Below are 12,709 nucleotides of genomic sequence, written 5' to 3'. Positions count from 1 at the left end.
TTTCCTGTGTATTTTTAAGCAAAGTAGCTTGGCACATCTCACTGAGCAGCACAAGTGAAAGCTTGTCAATATAAAGAAATGACATTCATTTTAATTTTTTTAAAAAAGCATTCAGAACCTTACTGTATGCAAAGCACTGGACTAGGAATAAAACATGCAATGTATGATATATCTGTTCCTTCGCAGAATGCTTAATGGATACCTGTTATATTCTGTGCTGCATGTTATATACATGATTTAATTTAATCCTTCTAACAAACGAATGAGGGAGGTACATTACTCATTATCTACAGATAAGAAAAATTGAGGCATTATTTTTCTGACTATAAAACCCATGTGGTTTTAATTATGTTAAATTTTGATGAGCACCTATGATGTGCTAAGTACATTATGCATTATACATGCTCTCTTAATTAATTATGTAAAATTCCCTGTTAGAATTAACATTTCATTGATGAAGGAAATGAGGCTCAGATAGAATAAATAACTTCACAGTCATAGGACAGCAATTTAAATCCAAATTGACTCCAAATCCCATGTTCTTTTAAACCAATTGGAAGTTGGAAAAGAGAACTGGGTTAGGGGAAAAAAATAAAGGACATAATACATATTTAAAAAATGAGAAGCTATGCATTCACATTTATATTGTACACTTCTAAGTAGTGGCCCTCGGTGTCTTTTTGAAATCAATGTAAAAGCCATTTTAGGAAGTCCCTAAAAAAACATAGGCTCCAATAAGAGAAATGAAAAGCAAGTAGAAATATTTTTAACTGATGTAAAATATTTGCAAACAAAAGTAAGATTGTGGTTGTTCTTCCTTCTTTTATTAATGTACATATTTTCTAGGTGTCAGTTTTAAATTAGTGAATATACATGGTTTTCAAAATTAAAAGAGAAAGGCTAATTAAAAGAATACTGATGGGGGATTCAAATCAAGCTTATTCCTTTACATTTACATTTTGCCATGAACCAAGTATAGTGATGTCCTGCTTGATATCCCTTATTTACCAGATTTGGACTTGGGTGTGGAAAAAGATCTAATCCTAATCTTCGAGCAAAACCATCTTTCAGAGAATAATTATGTTCTGCCAGTGTATATCCTCAAGGGAATGATGGCAATTCTCCAAAATACAGTTCCACAAATGACTTGGACAAGAGTAGCATTATTTCTATAAGTGCATGGCCACCCTTGGGATTTATTTTGAAGAGGATAAGATTATCACAGAGCTCTCAACTTGTTAAACATTTGTCACAGTGCAGTACAGCCTCACTCTAGTGGACTACTAAACCAAGAGAGTTAAAAAGTCCTGTTGAAAATGTGGATACACTAGAACTTTGAAACACTTTCTTCCTTGGTAACTGGAGGACCATGCTCACCTGGTTTCCAGTCTACATCACCTGACACTCTCTCTGGGTCTCAGTCCAAGGTTGCTCACTCCTCTTCCACCCAGCCTCAGTTCTAAGAGTTCTTCTTTATGCTTAATCAGTTCTTACATGACTCCATCTAATCCCATGCCTTTAAATTCTATCTATATGCTGACAGCTGCAAGATTTATTTCTTAGCCTTGATAGCTCCCCTGATGTCAAGGCTCTGATATCCAACTTTTTACTTAAATTTCCATGTAGATAACTGATACATATTTGAAACTTATTATGTCCAAAACCAAATTTCTCATCTTTCCTACAACCTGATCATTCTATAATTTTCCTTATTTCATTTAAAGACAACTCTATAATTCTATTTGAATCCTTGCTCCATTTCTTAAACCATACATTCAGTTCAAATCCTTTTATTTCTACCTTCAAAACATAATGAAAAAAAAATCTCTTACAAATGTGTTGATAGTTGTGTTGATAGTTAATATAGATTTTTGATTTGATTAAATTAAGAGACTTCTCGATGTATCGATGAGGGTGTTTGCAGTGATTATTGGCACACGGAAAAGCAAACTGAGGAGGGTATACCCACCTTGAATGTAGGCAGTACAGCCTAATAGGCCTCCACCATGGATGAAAGGAGGGCAGAGGAAGCAGGAAGCCAAAACATATGCTACAAAACCATTTTCTCTCTCTTTGGTGGGTGTTTGGATTGCTATTGCAATTGCCTGAGAATGTCAGATTCCAGCTCCTTCACTCTTCCAAAGCAGACTATGATCATTGACTCTCCAAGGAGTTCCCACGTCTCTGGCTCCAACTTTGTAGACTGAGCATCTATGGATTCCTCCAGTTCTCCAGTCTGCAGATTGCTGTTTGGGGATTATATGCTTCCTGATTCTGTAAGCCAATATAATAAATCTCCAGATAAATATATGTATATATATGAATGATTATAATATATTATACATAACATACTACTACCCCACCCAGATCATCCTACCATTATGTCATGACTGGATATTAACCACGCTCCCTTAAATGATTTGTTTCCAATTTTGCTCACCTGAAGTGAATTTCTAACAAAGCAGTCAGTATTATCTTTTCAAAATGTAAGTTAAACCATATTCTGAGTCTATTGGAGAACTACTAATGTTTTCCCAATTACAAAAAGTAAAACAAATCTCTTGATTGATGTACCATGTCACACAAAATTTAAACCTTAATTATTTCTGTGATCTCTTTACCTACAACTCCTCCTCCACCTAGTTGCCATTATCCTTTTCCTCCTCCTCTTCTCCCTTCTCTTTTCTCTTTCCTCCTCCTTCTTTCTTTTTTTGTTCTGGGTATTGAATCCCAGCTATATTATTGAGCTTTTCTTCTTTTTTTTTTTTTTTTTAATTTTGAGACAGGGTCTCGTTAAGTTGCTGAGGCTGGCCTTGAACTTGCAATCTACCTGCCTCAGTCTCCTAGGTCTTTGGGATTTTACAGGTGCCAGCTGGTCTTCTTGCCATACTTGAGTACACAAGACCTATCTATTGTCCACTACTACCTTAACCCCTCTGCACTTGCTGGCCTTTAACTAGGAATATTCTTTCCCATATAACCAATGTCACAGCTGCCTTCCTCACTTGAGAAATGAATTTTTATTTTCTCCAAAGAATCTGCTTTTAAATGGAATAGACTCTGTAGCTAGATACTGATTGCTTTATGTTGAAAAGTCCCATTCCATGAAGAAGAGGTCTTCTAAATTCCAAACCAAACCGGGCCCATCCAATCTCAGTTAGGCACTAGAAGAATGAGGGATCATGAATATGAGATAAGTCAGTAACTTCCATGTCTATGGAGTCAGACTTAGGAAACCTCATGGCCATAAAACTTCTAAGTTTAAGAATCCTACAAAATCACCTGTGTTAAATTTGTTTAGAAGACCCTGAACTCTCTAACTGTAAGCTCCAGTTTCCTTCTCAGAACCATTTAACTCTTCTTTCTGTATCACATACCATTCACATGCACAGCAGTCTGTTCTTGCTTTTCAATGTTTTTCTTTTGCTATTTCCTGCCAGCTTCCAAATAACAACAAAAATTAAATGCACAAATCATAAAACAAATTTGAGAAAAGCAAAAAATAATATATATATATATATTTATACATACATACATAAATATTATATGTATATATGAATAGATAATTCCAGGCCAAATGCTTAGAGAATTAATTAAAATCATCTGACATAAAATTTCAAATAACACCATCCATAACTGTGGCTATTAGGCCCAGAGAACTGTGGCCATCACTTCTGGTCCTACAAAATGAAGACAAAACTTTGGCCTCAAGGAGTTTGTAAAGCACTGTAGGAACATATTACTCTTAAATGTAATTAATAGGGTGGAAAGTTCTATAATTAAGCTACAAAGAGCTGTAGGCAGGAAAAAAATGTGGGGACAAATTTAATTTAAATAATAAAATTAAGGGAAATTTCATGAGGTGACATGTTTTTATGTGGTCTTTGAAGGACAAATTGAATTTCAATCAGCAGTCCTGGAGAGGAGCCAGGAAGGCCTTTGTTTATATAGCTATTCATTTATTCATCACAATGAATACTTTCTGAAAACTTTCTATGTGTCCATGAAATGCCTTAGATGCAGGAAACGTGTTTCTCATTCCAAAGAAAGAAGATCTGCCGAGGACAGGAAGCATTGAGAAGATCTAGGGGAAAGAAATCACCTGAAGACATGGAAACACGAAAGATGAAAAAGTGATTGTTTGATTAAAAATTAAAAATAAAATTGAGAGGATGGGACTCAGAGGAAATGGAAGTAGTATCATGTTGTTGAAAGTGTATGATTTTATTGAGAAACTCTGGAAACATATCAGTTCCTGTTATTATAATCAATACTCTGAAATTATGAGGTTCATTGTTTTGACTTTTTGCAATAGCAAAGCTTTTGGGACAGGGAAATGACTTCAGAATATTATTCCTAGGAAGAAAAAAAATGTTAATATATCCCAAAGAACACTGGAATAATGGTGTTTCTAAAACATGACTCCTACAAATTCCTCTACAAATGAGTACATTTTGTGTCTGCTTCAGGGCATTCGTTTTTATTAATTAATTTATTTATTCTAATTAGGTATATATGATAGCAGAATGCATTTTGATTCATTGTACATAATTGCAGCACAACTTTTCATTTCTCTGGTTATACATGATGTAGCACCAAACCATATGTACAGTCACACATGTTCCTAGGGTAATGATGTCCATCTCATTCCACCATCTTTCCTGCTCCATGCCCATTCCTTCCTCTCCCTCCCCTTTGCCAATCACACTTCCTCCATTTTCCCCACACACACCCCCATTATGGATCAGCATTCACTTATCAGAGACAATATTCAGCCTTTGGTTTGGGGGATTAGCTTACTTCGAATAGCATGATATCTCTAACTCCATCCATTTACCTGCAAATTTAACCCAGTTAAAAAACAAACAAAACAAACAAACAAACAAAAAATCACAAGGAAGATCCAGACAGCAAATTTGCTTAAATGGTAACTTGCTTGGAAGGGATTTTCTCAAAACTACTAAATGTGTCTGATATTCTAAACACAATGGTCTCTGGACTTGAGTTATAGATGTTTTTCAGCACTTATTTTAAACTGATGGATACAGTGAGGTCCTTGGTTATTTCTCTTTAAAAGCTCTGAGTCCCAGGTCAATTTTCTTTGCCATGACCATCTTCAACTTTTCATTTGCACAAGACAACATGTGTCACATTTCCATAGAGACCAAGCAACTGTGAATACATGTACTCCAGTCTGTGCACTCAGTTTTGTTCTACAGATACACCATCCATGTTTGTATTTTTAAATACAAATATTCAATTTATTTGGACTACAGTAATCTTATGTGAGATCATCCTACCTTTCCTGAGAGTGTTCACCTCCATTTCTAACCATATGACTCTGTGACTAGCTGGGGATGATGGCTCTTTTGCCAATATGAAGACATAGATAATTGTCTATGTGCATGGGACTGGGGCCATAAAGTTCACCAAGGCCAATTTGTTTATATTAGAATTTAGCATCTCAACTCAGCCACGCTCTCCCCATCTTCACAGGGGAGCTTCAGTGAACTCCCATTTGGCTACAAGTAGAAATGTGTAGGTATATTATACCCTGAAAGTTACCAGACAATAAAGCCTCCTTGAAAGGAAGAAAACAAAAATCTAGGTACCTAGTTTGCTTTTGCAACCTTGCTGCCGTGTAATTCCATTGCCTTCCAAACTCCTTGTTTCTTAGAGGATTTTGTGCCATGTACGTGAACTTGAAACGGATTCTGGACAGTATACTCAAAGAAGGGAATGGCCAGGGCAGTGTCCTCAGTGAATACATGTAAAGGCTTGGGGCACCTACAAAGTTGAGAGTTGACCTTTTTCCATTAAAAACACAACAGAGATGTTGAAAAGGCAGGCTGTAGGACAGTGAGCGAAGACAAGAAATCAATAATTCAGAAAAAAAAATATAAAACAGGGTTATCCCTTTTCCCTTTGCTCAGGCTTATGGGTTGGTGATGTGCGCGTGAATTGAGGATTTTACCAGGGGCAAGGTAGTTTAGCACACAACTGAACCAATGCCAGAGTTGGTAGGGCCAGAGCGGGTCCCAAAATGATGGAAGAGAGACTACAACTCAAAATGCTAACCTTCCTGGAGCTCAGTCTTTAGCTCCCTTTACTTTTTCAACTTATGTTTTCCAGATTTGCATTTTTCAGATTCAGCCTCTCCCCTGAACTGCAGACTCATTCATCCAAGCATCATGAAGACATATAACAGATTTCTGAAACCAAACAGGACCAAAATAGAACTCTGGCACTCCTTCCCAAACCCATTCTCCCGAAGACTCTCCATCCAACTAAATGGCTTTATGTTTCACCCAGTTGCTTAGTTCAAATGTCTGGGCATTTTTATTGATTCCTCTTCACTCTAAGATCCCGTATATAATTCATTTAGGAAGTCTCGTTGCTGCTCTGCTAGGCTGATATTATGAACTTGATCAATACTTACCAATTCTGATGTTCCAGAGCCATCTCCAATTGTTTCTTTCCTAGACTATCACAAAGGACCTGTTACTGAGTCCTCTCCTTCTGGGCTTGCCACACAACTATTCTGTACCCCTCACAGTGGCTTCTCCATACACACATCCAGAAAGTTCTTTCTGCACAAGAAAATCAGATCACACCATTCCCCTGCTCTAAACGCTCTCCAAATAAAACTTAGTCTTAAGAAAGTCTATGCTGCCCTATGTGGCCTGACCCTGCATTCTGCTTAGACCAAGCACCTGTTCCCTCATCCTTGCTCATTTTGCACTACCCTCATCCTAACTGTGCTTCCAAAATGGCCAGCTCCCTTATGCATCCTGGATTTCATCTGCCAAACTGTTCTCCCAGGAATTTAGAAGTGCGAGATACTTCATACCACATGAGCTTCTATTTGAGTGCAACTTCATAGGTCATTCCACACAGAATGACCTTCATCTCATTTCCACCCTAGATGCACTGATCCAGTCACACCAGGCTACTTTTTTTTTTCCTTCCGTACATGACACCACTGGGAATAATATTATGATTTTACTTATTTAATGTCCCTAGCTTCAAAAAAAATGTTCATATGAGGACGAGACTTGTTTCACCCACTGCCATTTCTTGAAAATAGAAAGTAGACCAGTGAGTACATGGTACATGATGGGTGCTGAATATATATGTGGTCAATCAGAGCACAACCATGACCCTTGGGGCAGAACAAATAGCTGCCAACTTTCCAACATGTGATAAGTACATTAAAACTATCTGAAACTTAGTTTTAAGGACATTTTATTTCTATAAACCGCCTTTTAAATTCAATACTTATTGTGCATAGTTTCCTATTTAGCTTTTCTCTCCTCTTTTTAATGAGTACAAATGAAATGAGTGGTCATGATTTTTCTTGTTTTGTATGGCAATCACTCCCTTGAGTGTTGAAATGGAAAATGAGATCCAAAGACAATCTTTCTTAAAATAAAGGCCTGAGGGATAGTGGAAAATGCACTGAAGCTAGAGTCACATGTTCATTGAGTGTAAGAATAGATGTTCCTTAGAGAAAAACCTCAATCCTCTGCAGGAATTCCTTCCTCTGAATAGAGGACCAGAGTATCCCTGTTATAGTTTAAGCATAGGATAATCTAAATAAGATTTCAAATCTAATTAAATTTTCATCAAATTATAATAATTTATCTTACTAAAATATGAAATTAAACAATTATCTTTTGTTTGTCTTTTAAAATTCCAAATCTAGCAGAAGATTTGAAATGTGCCAATACTATAAAATACCTAAGATTGTGACTGATTTGGGGGTGCTTCACCTCAACTTAAAGAAGGAGAGAGACTAATTCTTATCTACTCGACTCTGATAAGAATTAAATAAGAAAAAATAGACAAATAGGCTTCAATGGCTATGACAGGCTAGAAACATGTGAATTGTCAATAGTTTAGCTTGCCGTTGAGGTCACAAGGACTCAGGAAGACCCCAGTCTAATTAGATGTTTTTTTATCCCCACCATGTGCTCAGCTGCACCCCTTTCATTTGACTGAAGCAGAGGTCCGCTGTGGAAGCCCAGAACACACACACATCTGGAAGGCAGGAACCTTAGTCCTCATTCCTTCATTTCTTTATTGACTTTCCTCAGGTCTTTCTATCTCTATAACCTTGACTTTATTGTCTATTTTTTAAAAAAGGAGTCTAAAGTGATGACATCTATGTGATTACCAGCTCTAAGCATTTGGATTTTTATATTTAGTAGAGCCATACTATTATGCTGCTAATTCCTGAAAGTCTAACTAGATGTTTTATCCCCCCATCTCCTTCTATGAGGATTAAGTAAAGAGAACAACTTTAGAGAAAGAAATATCCCAGTAGACTGAGTGGTCAGTCTCATCCATGGTGCTCAAAGAAGAGCTGAACCAAGATTTCAGTGATCAAGTCTGCAAGATGATGAGAGAGAGACGGTGGCCCCATAGGCATCTCATTAACTCAGCCCTCCCTCAAGACACAGAAACTGGATAGTGAAGGCAGAATAAGAAAATTACCCCGTGGTCCTCAATTTGCAGGATTTTTATGTAACTGCAAAATCTTTATAAAGTCTCTCACCTTATGAAGTGACTGGCATTCCTTTTGTTTGTTTGTTTTTGATATTAGCTAATAGACTATAAGAGCATTAAAGTATACTTTTTGTGATGAATTCCATGCAAATTAAGTTAAATAATTTCCTTATATTTGCTTTCTATGAGATCACTATATGCCAGCGATCTCTGATATGTAGAAGAAACTGAACCTAAGGTCAAGGAAAATCTTCATTTTGTTTTTCTTTGAGGTCAAAGTTTGTTTTCTCTAGTAAACCAATAATATACAAAGCACCAGTAAGGCAAGACTAGCTTTCTTTGTCTCTATTACTATTGGCTGCCATGCCCACAGCTCTCATATGTTAAGAAAATGCTCTTTCTATCACAAATATGAAATAAAACATTCTTTACTTTGAAAAAATAAAGATTTACCAGGCTGCAGTGGTGTATACCTGTAATCCCCGTGACTTGGAGCCAAGGCAGGAGGATTTAATTTCAAGACCAGCCTGGGCAATTTAGTAAGATCCTGCCTCAAAATAAAAAATAAAAAAGGGCTAGGGATATAGCTTGGGTAGAGTATTAAAGTACCTCTAGGTTCAATGGCAAATACCTGAAAACATTAATTTGACCTCAAATAAAAAAATAATGAAGATTTTTTTTCCTTGACCATAGGTTCTGTTTCTTCTGCATATCAGAGATCTCTGGCATGTAATGATCCCATAGAAAACAAATATAAGGAGATTATTAACTTAATTTGCATGGAATTTATCACAAAACATGTACTTTAAAGCTCATGAAGTCTGTCTAATAGCTAATCTATCTTAACAATGAACAATATTTACTTTTGATGTACCATGAATTCAAGACTGCTCACTTGAACATAAAAGATAAGATTTCTGGATAACTAAGACCTAAAATCAAAAAAAAAAAAGAAAGAAAGAAAAGGAAAAAGAAAGAAAAAGGAGGGAGACAAAGAAGGAGGAGAGAATAAGAAAGGAAGAGCAGGTGGTAAAATTTTAAAGGGGAAGGAGAAACAGGATGGTATGGGAGAAAGGAACAGAAGAAAGCCCCACTGTTATAGCATAGGGGTTAAAAGAGTACTTTGATGTTAAAAAATCTGGATTGACATCCCGTTGACTCATTCAGAAAATTTGGCATTAGGCAACCCGTTTTTAAATCTTCATGGAATGAACAAGTTTTCCCCACAGAATGTTCAGCAAATACCTGGGAAAAAATTGAAAGGATGATTAATTATGGTCGCTATTATTATTTTCAGTACCAGGTATTGAACCTAGATCCTCACATGTTAGCAAAGCACTCTATCGCTGAGGTACATCCCCAGCCGTTTTGTTTTTTATTTTGAGACAGGACCTCACTAAATTGCCCAGACTTTACTCAAGTTTGCAATCCTCCTGACTCAGCTGCCCAAGTAAATGGGATTACAGTGTACACCAAACGCACCTTACAAGATAATGATTACTTTTTGAATATCTATTATAGGTTGGGTACCATGCAACACACTTTATATAAATCACTTTTAATCTTTATAATAATTTTACAGATCAAATATTATCTTCTTACTTTAAAGATGCCTACTTACTTTAAAACTGAGAAACAAAAAGAAATTAAGTCATGTGCCTGGGGCAAGTTTAGAGATGTGATTAAAAACACGACTAGAGTGAGTTTTTCATCTGTAGCCTCAGATACATTGCATTGCCAGGTACATCATGGCAGGCTCAATGGGTGGAAGTGGACCAAGTTTCTAATAATTATTGATTTTGCCATATCTGTCTCTAATTGAACAGACCAATATCTTACCTCAGTTTTTGTAATAGTTCCCAATAAATATTTATTGATGTTTTCAATATAAAATCACTCATCTAGATTTTGAACAGAGTAAACAGAGGCATGTAATGAATTAAACACCTATTGTTTGTTGTTTTGTTATTTGCAAAGTATTATCAAATCAACTTTTAAAAAATTGACATTATTCCTTACTTAGATAAGAAAAAAATAAGTAAAGAAGAAACAAAATGACTTTTCCACACTCACCTAATTAAATCTTATGGAACCAGGACTTGCATTTAGCCCTACTGATACTTATTTAAATTAGCTATGAGAAGTAGGAAGGTAACTTTTCTAATTAATAAATGGGATTACTCCAGTGAACTCTTTAAGAGAAAAATTCTGGTCTTCAAAACTTCTTATTTCAAAAGAAAATACAAGTAAACCATCTGCAAAATCCAGATAATTATTTTAAGCAGAACATTTTTCTTCCCTATAAGTGCATGAAATTCACCTCAAATTAATATTGAAGAAGGTTCTAGAAACTTTAACTTAGGCTATTAAGTCAAAGTAGTAGATGGACATCCAGTTTTTAAGTATGAAAATGTATAACATAGAAGGATTGGATGGATTATATTTCAGAGAACATTGTAGCCATCTAGTCCACAACTTCTGTGAACAGGAATCAGAAGAACTAACCAAGTATTTGGAAAATGCAGAAAATATTTACAATAGTGAACTGACCTTCAGAGATTTGAATCCTGTTAACCAACAAACAAAGAAAACTTTTCATTCTTGTTGATGAATTGGTTTACCACAGGAAAAAAAATAGTTTATAATTCTGAAACTACTTTATCTGTACACTAGGGTCAAACAAATAAATAAAGATGATGGAATCCTGGTCTCTCAATATTGGAAAAGGACTGATAAATAAGTTGGAGAATACTATCATGAACATTATAGAGTTGACTGAATACCAAAACTATAAGTATGAACTCATTTTATAGGTAAATGGATATTTAAATAGATACAGAAATTAATATGATATGCATATATACATGTGCATCAGTTATTACACACATGTACTTCCTAGTACTGTATTGTATGGGACTTTGAAATAGTTACGAACTATTAGCCATGGGCACACGTGTTGCCCAAATCTTTGTTGCTAAATATCATTCTGAAAAATTTTTGAAACTACTAGAATAAAATACAAGGGACACACTTCAAGATATTGGCATAGGCAATAATTATTTTCAACAGGAATTCAATAGCTTGGGAAACAAAAGCAAGAATGGACTAATAAAATTACATCAAATTAAAAAACTCCAACAGGAAAGGAAACTTACAGAGTGAAGACACAATCTACAGAATGAGAGAAAATCTTTGTCAGCCATTGCTCTGACAGAGGAATAACATACAGAGTAACAACAAACTCAAAAATTTAACAACAAAAGAACAAGTAATCCAATAAAAAAAAATGGGCAAATGAGCTGAACAGACACTCTCAAAAGTACATATGACCAATAAATATTTGAACAAATCCTCAATATCTTCAGCCTTCAGGGAAATGCAAACCAAAACTGTATTAAGATCCCACCTCATACAGAATACATGACACAGAGACTAACCCACAAAACTACAATTATCTTATATTAGAAAAAGGTGCCAAGAACATGCATTGGAGAAAAGATAGCATCTTTAACAAATGGTTCTGGGAAAACTGGAAATCCATATGCAACAAAATGAAATTAAACCCCTATCTCTCACCATGCACAAAACTCAACTCAAAATGGAAAAAGGACTTGGGAATACAACCAGAGAGACTGCATCTAATAGAAGAAAAGGTAGGCCCTAATCTCCATCATGTGGGATTAGGCCTCAACTCTCTTAATAAGACTCCTGTGGTATAAGAATTAAAATCAAGAATCAATAAATGGGATGGACTCAAACTAAAAAGCTTCTCCTCAGCAAAAGAAACAATCTGTGGGGTAAATAGAGAGCCTACATCTTGGGAGCAAATTTTTACCCCTCACACATCAGATAAAGCACTAATCTCTAGGGTATATAAAGAACTCAAAAAGCTAAACACACACCCACAAACAAAACAAAATAACAAACAAAACAAAACCAAATAACCCAATAAATAAATGGGGCCAAGGACCTGAAGAGACACTTATCAGAAGATGATGTACAATCGATCCACAAATATATGAAAAAATGTTCATCATCTCTAGCAATTAGAGAAATGCAAACAAAAACCACTCTAAGATTTCATCTCACTCCAGTCAGAATGGCAGCTATTATGAAGACAAACAACAATAAGTGTTGGTGAGGATATGGGGAAAAGGCACACTCCTACATTGCTAGTGGGATGGCAAATTGATGCAGCCAA

Source organism: Ictidomys tridecemlineatus, chromosome 5 (genome assembly GCF_052094955.1).
Source record: "Ictidomys tridecemlineatus isolate mIctTri1 chromosome 5, mIctTri1.hap1, whole genome shotgun sequence".
NCBI lineage: Eukaryota > Metazoa > Chordata > Mammalia > Rodentia > Sciuridae > Ictidomys > Ictidomys tridecemlineatus.
This window is presented reverse-complemented; position numbering follows the sequence as displayed.